Source organism: Dermacentor albipictus, unplaced genomic scaffold (genome assembly GCF_038994185.2).
Source record: "Dermacentor albipictus isolate Rhodes 1998 colony unplaced genomic scaffold, USDA_Dalb.pri_finalv2 scaffold_14, whole genome shotgun sequence".
NCBI classification, from domain to species: Eukaryota; Metazoa; Arthropoda; class Arachnida; order Ixodida; family Ixodidae; genus Dermacentor; species Dermacentor albipictus.
Genome location: NW_027225568.1, coordinates 12,569,971 through 12,589,223, shown reverse-complemented (window position 1 = coordinate 12,589,223; position 19,253 = coordinate 12,569,971). Strand labels below are relative to the sequence as shown.

The 19,253-nt window shown below is 46.6% G+C and overlaps 1 protein-coding gene across 1 annotated transcript in view; it reads right to left on the bottom strand.

Annotated features, from left to right (window-relative positions):
* The window catches only part of LOC135905862 (whirlin-like), a 639,865-nt gene that overhangs the window by 484,658 nt on the left and 135,954 nt on the right, over nucleotides 1-19,253 (bottom strand). Inside the window, exon 2 of the mRNA XM_065436976.2 lies at nucleotides 12,542-12,756. The gene's annotated coding sequence lies outside the window, so the exon portion shown is untranslated. The remainder of the gene's footprint in view (nucleotides 1-12,541; nucleotides 12,757-19,253) is intronic.

The window sequence follows — 19,253 nt, the reverse complement described above, 5'->3', positions numbered from 1 at the left end:
GGCGCATGTGCTTAAGTTGATGAACTTGAATTGCGCCAAGAAAAAAACGTCGAAGCATTTGCATCTGCTTTAACAGAAGCGTACTGCACCATGAATATCCAGGCAGTTAGTTTTTAACGGCGCCAAACTTTAATAGAGAAATGTAAAGCTTGCTGACATTATTGCTATCATTCGAGTTTTGAAATTGGCAGCCTCTAGATACGGAGTAAGCTGAACAGCTGTTTGCGTAATAAACGAAGGTACGATAATTCAATTGTCAATAATTGATCTTAGGTTGGTAACGGACATGAGTAGCTTGGAGCCAGTCCTCGCGACTACCAAGCTGAGCGAATAATTAATAAACATGCTTCTATTTTACAAATCTTTTACAGATAAACTTTGAAAACGTAACTGACGCTGAAAAAGACCGCCTTTAATGTGATCAATAGCATCGCTCCGTGAGTACGGTCCTTGCGGCCACTCCGCTTTTGATGTAGTACATTCATTTTTTTTCGAAATCAAGCAGTTTAAACCTTTAATGTCAATACAACAGCGAAAGTGTGCCGCCGAAAGCTGGCTTGGTCGAAGAAGGGATGCACGACGGAATGATGGTGCAGATTTAGCGTGTCATCGCCGTCAAGAGGCAAGGAAGATAACGAACGCGAACCGCTAGAAGCTCCTCGCGGGACCGTGCCGATGGTGATAGTGCCGTCGAGACAAAATACAGGGTGGCAGTACTTACTGCACAGGCGCGTTCACAGCAAAGCTATGTACCTTTGGCCCGAAATGCATTTGTCGTGTCAGGGAGCAAAAATGCCGGCCGATCCCGGAGGTTGCGGAGTATCGGACTGTCATGCGGCGGAGGTGAAGCAGGCTTCAAGTGCTCCAACAACAACAACAACAATAATAATAATAACAATAAAATTAAATAATAATAATAATAATAAAGATGCATTGTTTCACGTCGATGGGCATGCTGGAATGATTTGTGAACCACACATGGTCTCACGCGCAGAAGACATTGCCGTATATGCATAGGAGGAACTGTATGTACAACCATACGACATGACTCGTAAGAGGAGAGAGGCACCGACTGTGGAGTTGTCTGTGCCGTACAAACGAAAGACGAAATTATGATGTCCACTGTCTATATATGCATATTCAGGCAAACCCAAGTGTGGTATTGAGAAGTTCATTACCACGCACTGTGCATTGGTTAGCCGCGATGACACTACCTTTGTGATCATCATTGAAGACTTCAATGTGGGCATTTCAAAACCACAAAATAAATGATTCACTGAGTTTGTGCATGAAGAATTTGGTTTAGAGTGCTACACCACTCGAAGTAACTCAATTAAGCAACAACGGTCTTGCATAAATTCTACTTTGGCCAAGATTCTGTCTAAGGTTGTAACCTTACCAACCCGTATATATCAATGTAACCACAAGGCTATCGTCACTACCACTAGCAAGTGGTGAAAATAAATACAAAACCCCTTGTCTAATCCTGTGTGATGCGTTACAGCTTAGCTGGTCATTCATCTTCACAGAGTGGAATGGCTCCTAATATTTTTTTTCTTTTTGCGTCGCTTTCGCTTTGAGAAAGTGATAATATTATAAAGGCATTCCCATTCGTTCTTGTCTCTGTGGATATAAATAAGATTCAAGTAAACTCTATATCCGCGCCGTGCTTGCTTAGTGTCTGTGGTGTTGGGCTGCTAAGCACGAGGTCGCGGGATCAAATCCCGGCCACGGCGGCCGCATTTCGGTGGGGGTGGAATGCGCAAACACCCGTGTAGTTAGGTTCACGTGCATGTTAAAGAGCCCCAGGTGGTCGAAATTATCAGGAGTCTCCCACTACAGTGTGCGTCATAATCAGATTGTGATTTTGACAAGTAAAAACCCCATATTTGAATGTCTATATTTCAATTGCATCCGAGAGTAGGTGCAAGTAAGGAAATGCTAGCTTCTCACGCAAACCTATACACACAGATATTCACCCTCTCTCTCTCTCTCTCTCTCTCAAGCATACAGGCGCACAGATAACAGGCACGTTAGCCTCCATGCAGGTTAACATGCGCCCACGCATGTACACACGAAGAAAAATGTGCGCACGCACGCACGCACGCATACGGAAATGCACTCATACGCAATTGCGCGTATGCTCACATATGCATAAACGCGCTCGTGCGCACGCAGACCAAAATACGGAGACACAAGCACGGGCGAACACACAAACTCAAGTACACGGGCATGCACACTCAAGAGGTGCACACGCATATAGACTCCTCCATCCCTGCTGCCTCTCAAGAAGCTACTGCGTGCAGAGTGAATCACACTTGCTCTGCAATTACAGTTCCAACGGCAGCTCTAATTAATCGCCTTGCAGTTTAAATTTGGTGCTTCTTGAAGTCAACAGGGCTATTTTTTTATCTACACTGACTGCCGGAGTGTAGTTAGTGTAGGAAGTCGCCATTGTTTACTTGGCGTAGAATAGTTTAGCTCCGCCTACCTACACGAAGTCATTTTTATAGTGCAGCATGAAAACTACGCTTTCTACACTGCGCTTTCTATGAATGCAAGCAGCGGACGTCAAACAATATTAGTGATATAGCGACGATAGTAAATACTAAATACTCGCTGCAAAGACGATAGCGAAGTGCTTGCGTGACCATGTGTCACAGCGGGAGGTGAGCTAATCTTCCAAGAAGGTAAAATTACCTTACTCATGGATGGTGCATGCTGTTTCAGACTGCGCGCTGACTTCGCGCACTGCGCATTCGCAATGTATTTAGCTGCAGTTTGTCAATATTTTTTGACGAAAGAAAAATGGTACACTGGAGTTTAGTTTCAGGGTAGCCTGATGCGGGTAATGAATGCCACGGTCATCCGCGTCGTTGTGAGTTCCCTATACCAACGTGTGTGACGGCGATCCCTGCTCTTGCAATGGGCGATGGCAAGCGGCTACGAGTAAAGCTCGATGCAAAGCTCCCTTGGGTGCTGTCGCCGCTAACATTGAAATATGCACCCGGTAAGTGCGAAGTCAGGTGCTTTTCGTCTGCTGATGCAGAAGACGACGCGCAGTCTGCTGTGATTGGCTACAGCCCAGCGAGCGAAGTGCAGCACACGACGTCATAACTCTGCCCAGCACTACACTCCTCTACAGGAGCCTGCACGAAGTGAAGGTTAAAAAAGATAACCCTAACTTTCCCTCTGCCGGGAAGGTGGCAAACAATTTGCTCCTGAAGTGAAATGTGACTGCACCGCCGATCCCTAGCCAAAACCTTGTTTAACGCACCACCGATGTTCCTACTAAGTGCCATAAGCGCTTATATTGTTAGAAGGGGTTGCAACGTAGACAGTCATATCGTTGCAGTCCCGCGACCCAGGAACGTTTTCCGGGACATACAATTTTGATGTTGATGAGCGGCTGCAAATGCAGAAGAGCATGGGCGCCCACAACAGGTGGTACAAAAGTGTTATGCTGGCTCACATATTTTTCTACCTGAAAGGAATGCCATGGCGCTGGTTTCGAAACCACAAGGAATAACTGACAAGCTGGGAGCAATTTAAGCAAAAACTCCACGAGTTCTTCGGGAAACCTGTTGGCCGTCAGCGAGCTGAGAAAAGGGGACTTGGGTCCTACGTAGAGGCGTCGACCGAATCATGTGACATACATCCAGGAAGTTATCGTCCTTTGCCGCAAGGTTAAGGAGAACATGTCAGAAGAAGACAAAGTAAACCACGTACTGAAGGACATAGCAGACGACGCTTCTCATATTTTCGTGCATTTTTGCACCATAGGCGACCTTATTAATGAATGTCGACGCATCGAAGAAGCAAAAAGTATTTGCATCGCACACCAGTTGATCCGTCTTCAAGATACAGCTGCTACGACTTCGTGCGAGGACTTTCGCTCTGTGAATAAGGCGTCACCGCCTGAAAGCCTTGTCCGTATCGTTCGACGGAAGATCGGAGCCGCGGCACCGGTTGGCTTCAAGACCTCTTCGAACTATTGCCGACTGACGAGTTACCTTGTGCAGTCTGTTTGTGCGACCAGTTGGAGAACCATGGAATTCAGTCTCTCTATTCCGTCAACTGAGCGGACACCTACATTTTCCTACGATATCTTCTTCGCGAGGCCAGTACCCCTGTCGGCCTTTTCGGAAGCCAGCAGAATGGCGAACATCCCATGACCGGCCGATATGTATCAAGTGGCGGCACGTTGGCCACATTTCCCGCCACTGCCGCAATTCCTGGACGTCATGCCAATATCAGACTGCACTCCAACCTTCCCGCCACTCGCCAGGTACTTGTCTATCACCGCAAGATTCCACAGAGCCATACAACTCTACGCAGGCGTTCTCATCTGTACGGCAGAGTCGTTCACCCTCACCACGACGACAGCTGTCTCACTCATCCACTATTTGCCGTTCTGCGTCCCCCATGTACCTGCAGTGTACATGAAACTGACGGGTGCAGCTTGGAGAGGTGACGCTGCTAGAACGACCGGGTTTGCGATTGCTCTACTTACCTTACCGACGGAAAGCAATTTACTTGATGCGACGTAGGTGGTGTCCTTGTCGCTGCTCTGCTTGTGATCGGCGCGCACACCTATGTGATGAGCGACCAGCTTTGTAGACAGCTCCCTTACTTACGTCCTGACACCTGCGGCGCCCTGTCTTCTGCGAGTCGCTAGCGGAAGAACACTGGCCACAATAGGAATGTGTGCCGCTCTGGTTGGTGTCTGTGGCCGCCAAACATCTGTTTCGTTTACTGTTCTTTAAGAGTGTCCCCATGACGTTGTTCTAGGCCTTCATTTCCTATCCCCTCACTCTGCCCTTATCTACTGCTCGCTGGAGTTCCCCTTGATCTACTTTGTCCTGACCCTCCCGAGGAAGTTCCCAGCAGGTCCTGCTTTGCTGAGCACATTCGAGTCGCCCCACAAGCCATGACCAGCGCCCTGCTTTATACAGATCCATCTGTGCTTGATGGTGACTGTGTTGTGTCTCCTCTCGCGGAAGTCCTCCTTTCTCATCACGTTGCTCTTCTGCAAACCGTCGTCAGTAACAGGAACAACTCTACCAGCCTTCATCTCGTCAACTTCGCCATCAGTGACCACGTCCTACCACAAGGCATAGCCTTAGGTACGCCGTCTTCCTCACAAGTTTGCCTGTTTTCAGCCACAGCTGCTTATATTACGTCGTCTCCCGTTGGCTCTTCTTCTTTGCCGGCTGTCCTTCCTCAGCTCACAAACGTTATTGCTCCCGAATTCCGCCTCAGCATGCCAACTACTTATGCCAGCTGCTCTCCGCGTTCAGCGACATTTTTGACCTGGGTCGCCCTTTAGGCCAGTCCTCTCTCACGACACACCATACTGACATGGTTGACGCACGCCCTATTCACAGGCGACCATACCGTCGGTCCTTGCATGAACAACAAGTCATTGAAACATAGGTCTTGAAGATTCTCTCTCGATGAATCGTTGAACCATCATCCAGTCTTTAGGCGTCCCGTGTCGTTCTAGTTGAAAAGGACACCAGCTAGTGCTTCTGCGTGGATTACCGGCACCTTAGCAAGATCACCAATAAGGACGTTTATCCTCTACCACACGTTGATGACGCCCTCGACTACCTCCATGGTGCGAAGTACTTTTCTTCCATCGACCTTGGTTCCGGTTACCGGCGGACTGCGTCGACGACATGGACCGAGAGAAAACCGCCTTTATAACACCTGATGGGCTATACAAGTTCAAATTTGTACCACTCGGCTTATGTGATGCTCCATCTACTTGTGAATGCATGATGGGCACACTCCTTGATAACCTCAAGCGGTTCATCTGTATTTCTTACACAAATGACGCCATAATTTTTGCTCCTACATTTGCCACGCACCCGGAGTGCCACTCGCTCGTTCTTTCTGCTTTTCCCAATGTTTGCCTTCAACTTAATTCAACTAAATGTCACTTCAGGCGCCACTAAATTACTATCCTCGGTCATCCTGTTCATTCTTCTGGTGTGCGCCCAGACCCTGGAAAAGCTCTTGCCGCAAAGAAGCTTCCCGTGCCAACATGTGCTAAGGATGTCCAGAGCTTCGTGGCCCTGTTCTCGTACCTCCGCCGCCTCATGCGCAATTTTGCTGAGGTCACCCACCCTCTGCTCTTCTGAAGGCAGACGCAAAAGGGGACCTGAACAAGCAAATGCCTTCTCGAAGCCTGTCTCTCTCCTTACATCTCCATTCCTTCTTGCGCACTTCGACCAGACTGCTCCAAGAGAAGTTCGCAGTGATGCCAGTGGTCATGGAATTGGTGCCATCTTTAGCCAACGTCAACCACCCTACGACCGTGTCATTTCCTATTCCCACGTCTACTTTCTCCAGCTGAGCGGAATTACCTGAGCGAACGTGAGTTATGCCAACGCCAGAAGAAGCCATCTGTACTCACTGCTGGTTTACTCCTACCTCTTGGCGTTCCTACCGAACCCTCCTATCGCACAGGTGTAGACCTCTTGGTGCCTTTCCCCACATCTGACTGATGCAACAAGTGGATTGCCGTCGAAACAGATTATACAACTTGGTTCGCGTTCAGCAGAGCCCCTCCAACAGACGTAGCCTACTTCCTGTTGCACATAATTGTTCACCACAGCGCTCCTCGTCAACTTCTTACCGACAGGGGTCGCTCCTTCCTCTCTACAGTTGTGGTCTACTTGCTCCGCTCCTGTTCTACCTAACACAAACTTCGTACAGCATCCCACCCTCAGACGAACGATCTTAGGGGGCGGCTTATTCGAACAATAACGGACAAGCTCTCCATGTGTGTTTCTGAAAACCATCGTGATTCAGATACTGCTCTCACTTTTTTCACATTCGCGTACAATTAATCATGCTACGACACTATAGGTTACTCGCCATTTTATTCCTTGTACGGCCGAGACCCAGTATTGCCTTTTATACAATACTGCCTACCACTCAAGAGCCCGTGTTTCAGTATACCCACCATGTAATTGCTCGAGCCCAAGAAACATGCGAAGTTGCTCACCGTCGCCTTTGTGCTTCTTAGAAAAAGCAGAAAAGCATTTGTGACATTAGTCACCGGGACGCCGATTATGTTCCCAGGGATCTTGTCCTTCTGCGATCTCCCACCCGCCGCTTCGGCCGCTCGGAAAAACTAATGTCCCGCTATTCCGGCCTAACGAGGTCCTTTGTCAGGTAAGCGACGTAACCTATGATATCTCTCCGGTCGCACCTACTACTCGCTCCATCCAGACATCCCATGACGTCGTACTTGTCAGCTGCCTAAAACGCTACTAGTCCGTTTCAGCATAAAAAATCAGCGGAATGGCGCTTCCACGCCAGGTGGAAATACGTTACACAGCTCTGCATAACGCTGAGGAAGATGAGCACGAGCTTGGGACTGAAGAAGACAATGCTTCAGAAACTAGACTGCAGTAGAATTGTCTTTGACAATTACTGTAAATTACTGCAGATTCTGTAACTTACAAAAAATTAAATTATGGAGTTTTATCTGCCAAAACCACCATCTGATTATGAGGCACGCCATAGTGGAGGACTCAGGAAAATTTCGACCACCTGAGATTCTTCAACGTACACCTAAATCCAAGTACAAGGGTGTTTTCGCATTTTCGCCCCCATCGAATTGCGGCCCCCATACTGTAAATACGCTACCCGTCTTGCTTCTTGTTTCAGCAATAATATTCTAAATCGAACCTAAACAGAAGCTTTAGCTCTTACATGGGAAATGAGCAATGGTTTCTTCTGACAATCACTGCACCAAAATTAATTAGTTATGTTGAACTGAAAAGAAACCGTTAAAATGAGATTTTAGAAACCACGAATTTTTATTTAACTTCCACTTTTTTAAAATTCTGAAAATATGCCAAATTTAAAGAAACACTACCTGAAGTATACAACCCCGCACCTCACCAACTAAACGTAATGTCCCAATTCTCTAAGCTGCGCCTGATATTTCATTTATTGCGGAGGAAATGATATAACACATGCCACCCTGAAATACATCACTAACTCCTGAATGTGGCATTCGCAAAACCTTTACAAGCACTGTAACAACCTCACATACGTCATAAATTCATACGTCCAACTTGCCCGATTTAGATGCTCCAATATAGAGAAGTGATATTTGTTTTTGATGCTAACAAGCGGATTTGTAAACTTCGTACTTCTGTTCTTTTTTCAGGTTTACTGATTTCTCACGTCGTGTCAATACTTCTATGGCCTAAATCAAAATTACTTTTGCTGCAATCACTGTGATTTAACGTTCTTTCTTAAATGCTACACGTTCTCTCTTAAATGCAACAATTCTCATTCAAATCGTTGAGCTATTTTCTCACAAAATCATGCCTTTTACATGTATTTGAGCGGCCGGCATCGAAGATAGGCCCTAGCTAAAGCTTCCTCTTATTCAATCACTCCGGTTCTATCGGAAACCCATGAAACACAAAGCTGACTATATGGAAGCCCACGGCTGCAGTGGTGCACAAATAATAGGAAAACACAATAGAAACCAAAGGGAAGCTTTGCGGGAGCCGTTATCTCGGCCAGACATCTCACCCGGAATGCCGACGAGCTGTCTGGCAAGGTGTCTAGCAAAATCGTCGATTCATTGCTAGTCGGGCAAGTAGCAGGTTGTCTTCAAGATAAGGCCGATACATGAGCGCGCTCGTTTTCAAGTACCGAGGTGAAGCAACAGTCTCAGGGTGCATTTCTTTTTATTATCTTTTCTTTTGTTATGCGTCATGGCAGACGTCACGGCGCGAAATTCAAATCTTTAAGGTGGATACGCCACGTGGTGGCGAAAAAGGAAACCAAACTCTTGTCCAGAATTCCTGGGTATGGTTGAGTGACGTGAATCGAATGGCAGAAGCGCCTGACTTGAACGAGGCACGTTGACCATAAGTGGTCCTCATGGTCAAAGAGCACCCTTGTGTCTACAAACTGCAAAGAAGTATTCTCGGGCAATTAAAAAGTAAAATTCAACGTATCGGCTGTGGATTTGAAGGACTGAAGAATTTATTTCGCTGCCTCTTCAAGGTCATCATCAGAGTTAGTGTTTAACTGGATTAAAAAGTCGTCTACGTATTCAAAGGCATGAACTACGCGGTTTTCAGTTAGTACCAACGATAACAAGCAATCAAAGTCGGCTGAAAAGATCCCATTGAGTATCGGTGGAGCACTTGATCCAATACATATATACTTCGTTTTCGTACACAAAAGTTATCGTGAAATGTCATGATGGTTGAGGTAAGGTGCACTTGCAACCACTCTAGGAACCCTATTGCGGAGACGCCACACACATTCTGGAACGCTACCACTGCCGAATGTTCAATGCAATCATGAACCGCCTGGAACAGGTCCTCATGGGTAATCAAGTAGAATAGCTCCTCGATGTCAACCAAGAAGCGCCAGTTCGCACCCTCAGTAATTAGTCTTAATAAATTAACTTCTCAAATATTATACTTAGATCAACGGTGTCAATGAGAAAATTGTAGAGCGACATAAAAAACTCCCGATACAGCTTTCTGTTGCTCAATAAGTGCTACATAAAAGTGTTTTTCCGAGCGTGACAGAAGCCCGTGAATACACGCAAAATGTCTCGAGCTGCCAGTAGCGCGGTAATTTTGTATTATATATATATATACTGCGGCTGAATGTCTGTCCTAAATTGCAGGCATCCGCCGTAATGGTTCAGTAGATATCGTGTTCTATGGCTGGGAACGAAGTCACTGGTTTCCCGCATCAGCGTCCGCATTTGGATGTAAGCAGAATGCAACCACTCCTCTTTGTATAGCTCCAGCCTTGAGAGTGAATAAATTGAGTGCATTAAATGAAATGAAAAACACACGTGCCCTTCAAAGCACCCTAAGGTGGTCGCGTGTTACCCCGAAGCCCTCCACATCGTCTTTCATAGCCGCTGCGTTGCTTTTGAACGCTAAATTCCATCAAACTGCATGCGATGTTCAAGGATAGGAGTGTGGAGCGTCGAAGTACTCTGAAAGGCCTGCTGGTTTTTTCTATTGTGGCTGCCATGGTGGCATTGTGGAGAACGGATTCGGTGGATAGTTAAGCCGACCGTTTGCCACTTCAGTATGTTGCAACTATGCCATTGCTGTAAACAGTGTCGTTGTAGTTATTTTATTTTACACAGAGATGCCTGTGTGCACCTTTCTTGGACCGATGGCTTTTGGCGGTAAACTAAAGCCCGTAAACTTCATCAGCAGCGAACGGACGCAAAAGAGTTCACCACCTCTGCATGATCGAGAAGTGAGCTGAAGAACGTGGATTTCACTGGCGCAGTTGCACACAATTGGTTTCCACCACCAAGAATAGCAGGAAGATATTGTCGCACGAGCGGCACAGATATGCCGGGACTTCGATCCCAAGAAGTACTGAACCGGCGCCAAAGGCAGCGCTCGGGCAGCTACGACTGGAGGGCAGACGGAGGCAGTCTAGCGCGTCGGCTGGAACGCTGTGTGGGGCTAGACGGGCCGTCGGCATCCTTAGTATAACTTTTGTTATTTGTCTCACCATAATTAGGGTACCTGCAAATGCAACTCATTTCGCAAAGGAAAACTTGTTGTTTTTCGTAGACCCGAAGCCTTTGGCGGCAGCCAAGATCCGCTACCTGTAGCAGGAGCAACCAGCGGAAGGCAGCTCGCCATCTCCGTTCGAGAGGGAGAGGTGAACGAAGGAACCATCATTTTACTTTTTCTTTACGCCGATAAAAATATTTGTGAGAAAATGAAAACTACGCTGGTCGATTGGGTGTTGCAAGGGTATTAGAAATTCTGAAATTTCCGTTTCCAACTTCTTGTGTCAGGACATCTCAAAACGACGTGCAAACGAAGTTCAAAAATTGTTAATGTATGAACACTTCCAGTGACGAAATTGAGTCCCAAGGTATCAATATAAACCCGCTCGTGATTCAAGGCGCTCATTAGTGCTGTGTTTCAACAGTTTAGGTGATCTCAGGTCAAACACTTTTATAAGGCAAACACGAGTTCGCTAGCCACTTTCGGTGTGCGACACACTATTATTTTAGGGTACCTGCTCTGTTCACCGATTGGTGAGGCATGGCGATCGTCTACCTCACTAAGTGTTTCATTCCGAAAGTTACGAATATTTAAGCTCTTGGTCGCAGGACCTAGCGGTGAAGCATCCTAGACCGGCCATCGATATACGATTGCCTACCAGAAATGCCGCTAGAGCGTTTGATAAAATTTGCTATAAAATACATATTAAGCTAAGTCATCTAAACGTTGCTAGGAATGTGCTAAAAGGGTTGAATAACTTATGCTTTTATAGCTCAATTTCATATATTAAATTATCGAAACACTGCGGTGAACTCCAATCTTTGTTCCGCCTCCCCTTATTCTTTTTGCTTGTATTAAGTATTTGCTTTCCAGATCATTTCTAACGTTATTTAATTACCAATGAAAACATTGCGTTTAATTTGTCTCGCTTATACTATAACCGGTTCGCGTATCTACGTTTAGTAAAATTAGTTTTAATCAGTGTCTGATCGGTTATCTGCGCGAACTCTACATGTGTAGCACTCATTTGCATATCTGCGGCACAAATCAGGCGGTTGTCCTTGGCTGACGACAAACTGCAGACAGAGTGATGACAATTTCGGACAGAAGGCGTGGCTCAGCCGACGGTGATACGAAAAGGATCCGTCGGTGACAGGAAAACGATCCAATATACGTTCTGAGGCAAACTACGACGCAGTCGACACAAAAATTCCTGTGGGCCTACTGCAGGTGGATTTCTCATTTCACAGCTTAAAGGCTCGCGTATACGAGAGCTCCGACAATAGTTAGTACACTGGTTGACTATGGCGAGAGATTTCGAGATAAGCGTGAAAGCACTACGGGTCTTTGAAACTCAGACTGGAGGATACTGTGCTTCTCAAAGGTGCAAAGACAGAGCATATTCTTGCTTCTTTCGTCTAGCGGTGAACCACACAGGACTTCAATCAATTTAAAAAAATACAACCAGTAAGTGCGGACGACCCTGTTTTCACCAACTGAGGCGTTCCTGCCACTTTTTTTGTAGATATTCGTGCAGTCTCTGCCACTCGCGTGTTTTGGCAAACCTATTGTTTCATGAACACGCGTTGTGCACGCGCGAGTTAGCTCTGAAATAGCATTTTGTAACAATTTTCTCTTTGCACAATCTCATTCATTTGTTATGGCTAGTACCGCCGAGCGGGCGACTCAGGCAATAGGACGGATGTTCCGATGCGTCGTGTAGTCCCGACTATGAGACAGAAAGATTGAAAGGAACAAGAAAAATAACCTTTTCAAAGTACAGCGTCTGTTAACAGCTGTCAGACTAACCTGTTTATAATGCCGTCTCACACTGTGCGCCTATCGTATCTATTCAGTATTGCGCTGCCCGTAGCGCTACATTGAAGTGACGCGGCGTACAAGAACGGCGTCGCTGTTTCAGCGGCGTAAAATGGCACAGAATGAGCGTGGCAGCTGCGAGTCTACAAGTCTCGGGAGTCAGTGGCGCGCAGACTCACCAGTCGGCAAGGGGCCCTTTGTCAGTGACTCGTTGCGCTGCGCGCCAGAAAATGCCCGAGCGGAGCCTCCATTACGACGCACCAGGCTCGCCAAGACGTCGACTACCAGCCAGCGCCGCAGCAGCAGCAGTGAAAGGAGTGGCCATGACGGTCGTCGCAGAGCAATCTTGGCTCCGCCTTCTTCTTTCGCTCTGTGGTGCCGCTTTGCCTATCGCCTGCGAGCACACGAAAGAGCACATTGAGCATTCCCTTGACGTCATTTACATTGCTCTCTGCAAGCGCGATACTGTATACTTTCTCAGCGGAAAAAAAAAGAAAGCACTGCATCGCGGAGTGTCTCCTTTTTGGCAAGTTCAATATTCTGCAGCAACGAAAACCACTTATCTTGACAGAGCAAACATGCGGGCTCTTTGTGACGCCTAATTCGACCTACGGCCCAGAAAAATAACGACAAATGCACGAACAGCGCAGAGATTGTTTATGGTATATTTATGCTTCTTTTTCCATGCTTTGAGGCAAATACGCTGCTTTCGCTTGCACAGCGCAAGACAATAGAAAACAGAACAATGTCCGCTGCTCTTTAACTGCAGAAGTTACTCATTTCAACGCTATTCGAAGCCTAGAAATAAATATAAGGAAGGGAACACGGTGTGAGTTTCACGGAACACGGAAAGTTTCATTAAATACTGCATCAGAGGCAGTAGCTGTCACCGTTTTATCTTTTAAGACTGTCACCATCTGTACACTGTACATCCCTCCCCATACCCATTCCACAACTCCAGACATGTAAAATTTAATTGGCCAGCTGCCGGAGCCTTTTGTTTTAGTAGGAGATTTTAATGCTCATTGCACTCTTTGGGGCAGCGATAAGAATGTCCAAAGAGGGCAATTTATAGAAGATTTTATTTTGACAAACAACATCTCTCTTTTGAACTCAGGTGCGCCAACACATTTTTCAACGCGTTCACGTAATTTTAGCTGCCTTGATTTGGCATTTTTCTCTCCGGATATTTTTACCGATTTTAAATGGGACGTACTAGAGACTTCACATGGCAGTGATCATCTATCTGCTTTAATCACCTTACATCAACACCACCCATTATATCCGACAAACCACGCCACTGGAAGTTACAAATGACAGACTGGGCTGTTTTGACAGAAAGTTCCAGGTTGGAGGAGCTTATTTTAACAGACCTAAGCATTGAGGAAATTAATGAAAAGTTTACTAACTGCTTTATTTCTGCAGTTGAAAAGGCCATTCCGCAATCTTGTGGCGTTGTTCGGAAAAAGCTGAATCCTTGGTGGACACATGAATGCACCGGAGCAAAAAAGCAGCAACACAAGGCCTGGGGATTCTTACGCAGATACCCAACACATAACTTTCTGAATTTCAAACGAGCCAAAGTGAAAGGTCGATATATTTGGAGACAGGCGGAAAAATTGTCTTGGCAGAAATACCATCACATCCAAAAGGATGTGGGAACAGGTCAGGAAGTTTAAGGTGGACTAGTCACCATGCACGATACCCATACTTGCACCTTCAGTCACTCAGACAACACTACAAGAACAAGCGAATATACTTAGGGAACATTTCTATAACATCTCTAGCTCGGCTAATTACTCAAACACGTTCTTAAAATACACACTGTCGGCAGAAAAGGGAAAACTACCAACTGCTTGTATGTCAAGGGACGAATACAACGCTCCATTCACGGTACAAGAACTTGACAGGGTTCTCTGTGTTGAAAAAAAAACTGTAGTAGGTCCTGAACGGATCCATTATTCCATGCTTGCACACCTGTCCCCAGCATCCGTAGATACTCTCCTTATATTTTTCAACAAAGTACTTGAATCAGGAATCATGCCAAACAGTCGGAAAAACGCAATAGTTCTGCCTTTTTGAAAAACAGGTATATTTCCCATATACCCAAACAGCTTTCGCCCCATTGCCCTGACAAGCTGTTTGGCGAAATTATATAAAAGTGTCGTAAATGCGAGATTAACTTTCACGCTTGATATACGGAACTCCATTGATTTTCATCAGTGCGGCTATAAAAAAGGGTGTGCAACGACAGACCACCTCGTCCGTCTTGAACACGAAATACGTGAAGCATTCTTACACAAAGAGCAGTGCCTGGCAGTGTTCTTTGATCTAGAAAAAGCGTATGACACTACGTGGAGATTTGGAATCTTACGTGACCTCGCCGCGTTAGGAGTCCGCGGCAAAATGCTAAACTGTGCCGCTGATTTTATGTCCAACAAAACATTCCAAATCCGTCTAGGCACTGCGCTCTCGCGCAGGTTTAGAACAGAACTCTTTATAATAAAGCAGCAGAACACTCTACAGAAAGAGCAGAACACTCTTTATAGTAAAAATTAACTCTATCAAGAAAGTCATTCCCACCTCTGTTATGCACTCTATATACGTCGATGATCTGCAAATAGCGTGCCTCGCCTCAAACTTACCGACATGTGAAAGGCAGCTCCAGATAACAATAAATAAACTAATGGACTGGGCTGAGAAAAATGGCTCCCGCTTCTCTACTCAGAAAACTGTTACAGTGCTATTCTCGGAAGAACGAGGGTTGTACTTAGAGCCGGATTTAAAAGTGAATGATGTCACCCTGCCGGTAAGACAAGAATATATATTCTTGGGAGTAATCTTCGACAAAAAACTAAACTTCCTAGCCCACATTTAAACACTAAAGATTAAGGCAAATAAAGCATTGAATATCCTCAAAGTTTTACCTCGTAAGCTCCTGGGTTCCGACCGAACGTGTCTTTTACGTATTTACCGGTCTCTCGTTCGTAGCCTTTTAGACTACGGCTCCATTGTTTACGGCTCAGCCAGACAGTCCTACATCCAACGACTTGAGCCAGTACATAACCTTGGACTGCGACTGGCCAGTGGTGCCTACAGAACGTCACCTATTTAAAGTTTATACGTTGAGTGTAATGAACTCTAATTGCAGCAGCGCAGAGCATTACTCAATTTCTCTTACGTACTCAGAATTCAGTCATCACCGCAACACATTTGCTACAACATCCTCACACAACGCAACTCACGCCTACACTATATAAATAAACCGAACGTGATTAAGCCGCTTGTCCTGCGATATGAGGAATATGTTCGGGATTATGACATTCCTCGCGAAGTCATCTAGGTTGCCAGAAAGCCACAGCGTTTGCACCCGTGGTACGATTTTGAACAGTTATGCGACTGGGCATTGATTCATTTAAAGAAGAAAGACACCCCACGTGAACACATTATACAAGAATTCCGTGCTCTTCAGGACAAATATGAATATAACATGCAATATTACACTGATGGCTCTAAAACGAAAGAACACGTGGATGTTGGGGTCGCAGCGGAAAATTGGGAAAAAAGTATTTGATTGCCACAACACGCCTCTATTTTCCCGGCCGAAGTTTTCGCTATATTGGTTGTTGTTCAAAAGATTATCGCTGATAAACACAAAAATGCAGTCATATACACAGATTCTTTAAGCACACTGAAGGCTCTACATCTAAAATCTGAGTGTGAACCCCTGATTGGAGACATTTTAAACATGTTGGTGCTTAACGAATACGGGAGATCAATTGGTTTCTGCTGGGTCCCAAGCCATGTTGGGATACCAGGTAACGAAGCAGCTGATAGATGTGCATTGATGGCAGCGCACAAAGATATTAAAAACACGACACTCCTATATAATGATAGCATCCATGCAATTAGAAAAGCCTTCACGGTAAAATGGCAACGCGAATGGGACCGTTGTGCCGACAACAAGCTATATCTCGCGAAACCCATAGTTGGCGAGTGGAAGTCATGCTATCATCAGGAGCGGTTCATCGAAGTAGTTTTATGCCGACTACGCATTGGGCACACACACCTCACACACAATTACTTACTTACGAAAGAAGACACACCAACATACGAGAAATGTCAACAGCCACTAACAGTTATGCACATATTACTGACATGTACGCAGACTGAAACACACAGACGAACACTTTTGCACAAATTATATCAATTACACATACATTCACACCCTTCTCTAATTTTAGATGATGATCCGCTAGTCCCATTATGTGACGTCCGTAAATTTCTACACGACACTGGATTTTTACATAAAATTTAGATTACTAACACAGCTTTTTCCTTCACAAACTGGATTTTAAAACACCTCGTGTTTGGCGCAGCATAGCCTTAGCTGCTTTTGCGCCAAGAAACCCCATTTAACTAACTAACTAACTAACTAACTAACTAACTAACTAACTAACTAACTAACTAACTAACTAGCATTTTAAAAAGCGAAATTTGTATGTAGCAACGTCGGGCAAGTCAGGAGAAAGGTTACTGATATTAAAGTTCAGTTGAGTAGCTTCATGATGGTGATCACCTTGTAGACTTTGAACTACGTCGGCAATACAGAAATATAGAAATACTAGAGAAGCGGAAAACATATTCCTCATGATATTACGTAGTTCATAGAAATAGTAGGGTCCACTCACGGAAACAACTGTCACGCGTAAGCTATCGCGCAACCATGTTGCGGGAAGGGGGGGGGAGGGCAAGAGACCAAAGGGTCGTTGATAGTCAGACGTAACGCCCACGCGCGCGCGCACGCTACGTCGCGTCGGCGAAAACGACCCCTCTATAGACGAGGCAGCCTAAAGTTTGCCCGCGCTGCACCAGCGCCGAATGCTCCCCTAGCAGACCGATGGAAGTTTCGAGGGTCGTCCCTGCGCTAGCGCGCGCCCGTGTTCTGTACGGCGGGAGCGTTCGTGCGCGTGGTTTTTGCGATGCCGAGTGCGACCTCATCAGTCAGGAAAGGTGGCACGCAATACTGATGTGTTGTCGATTGCCACAGCAGCCTCGAAAACACGAAAGGTCCTACGCCACCCGTGAAGTTCTACAGATTTCCTGGGAAGTGGTACGAGAAGGACAGACGACAAGCATGGATAACTGCAGTGTGCGGCCGAGTCAAGTAAGTCTCGTACTTTCGCACTCGCGTGTAGTATCTTGAAAGCGGAATAGTCATATGCCTGTTTTTAGTGCACGGCCGTTTGTTTAGTCGTGTCGCGTTGTTGAATGGTGGTGGCATCCGCCGTTTGTTAGCGGTAAATGCATGCGTGTTGCGCCGCTAAGCTCTACGACACGTGCTCGATTCCCAGCCACGGTGGCCGCATTTCGATAGGGCCAAAATGCAAGAACACCCTTGTTACCGCGTGCTTTGATTTTTGTGCACGTTAAATAACCCCCAGAGGTTATTATTCCTGAGACTCCCCATTACAGCGGGCCTCATAATGATATCGTGGTTTTGGCATGGTTTTGGCACTTAAAACCCCCGAATTTATTTGATTGCACTGTGGCTTCCCTCGGGATCGGCATGGACGAGCTCAAGAGAATTATTTCCCTTTTCCAAACGCTGCAACTTAAATTACTAGTTGTTCAGGTAACGAAAGGGGCCGCGCGCTTCTCTTGTGTGGTAGCAGACCGTATTTAATGCAAGCCGCCGTCGTCGCGTGTGTCGGGAAGCGGCAGATCGGAAAGAAGCCGCTCGAGACGTGCGCGTTATGTTTGTTGCTTGCCCATGCTTTCTAAGTATCTAAGTGTGCAAGTATCATAACTTGTAGTGGTACCCCTCTTGTAGAATAATGTATGCACACAATCACAGACTGGCCACCAGGGGGCCGAGTGGAGCGGACGCGCTTCGCATGGGCTGCTGCTTTTATCGTGAGTTATTGCGGTTAACCTTAACCAACCTTCACGATTTTGTGCCACTGAACTCAACAAGGCAATCGGCATCGAAAGTCGCCAGAATTACCACGGTGAGTGGATTTGTTTACCTTGACGCACCGAGCAACGAGCACCTCGGCATATTCGAACACCGTTCTCCGAACGCCGCACGCGCCCCAGGAGCGGGCCCGCGAGGCCTCGCGAGCACCGAGAATGGCAGGGGAAACGAACGGCAGCGCTCACGAAATGGACATAGAGAACAATAGCCAAGACTCCACAGCGGTCCAGAGCAACATGGAATTCGATGAGAACAGCGGCAAGACGCTGAGTCAAGCTGGCCCATGGTTCCAAGCAATCAAGGCAAGAAAAAACAAGAAGGCGCCGAACGAGGATCGCATACAAGAGAGAGGAAAGCAAGGAAACCCCCAGAACCAGCAAGGAGGACTGAGCGCGAGGAGCAACCCGAGAGTAGAAGCAAGCATGCAAGCCACCAGCAACCACCAACGGCAGCAAGATCAGGGAAGCCGAACCAACGGCAAGCCACCGCCGCGACGCGTGACGCCGCCGCTGCCAGAGAATGATTACAAGGTGGTATACCGACCAAGAACCGGCATGAAACTGTCAAGCTGGCCGGACGAGAAGATCACCGAAGGACTTGCAAGGGCAAGTGGTTCGCCTTTCAAAGAATTTTGCGCGAACGTAACCATCCAAACGCAGTGGAAGCAGAACCTGATAATTGCCAGCACCGCAGACGAGGACTACGCACTGAAACTCGGTTCCATCAACGGCATCGAACTTGGGGCGGCCACATACGAGATGACGCCGTACATCAAACCGCTCCCAGGAACAGTACGTGGAGTCGTGCACGGCATCACTGCGTGTACGACGGAGAAACGACTTGCGGAACTGCTGGCAGCCAACAACTGTGGCATCCTGCATGCGAGGATGCTCGGCAAATCCACCTCAGCAGTT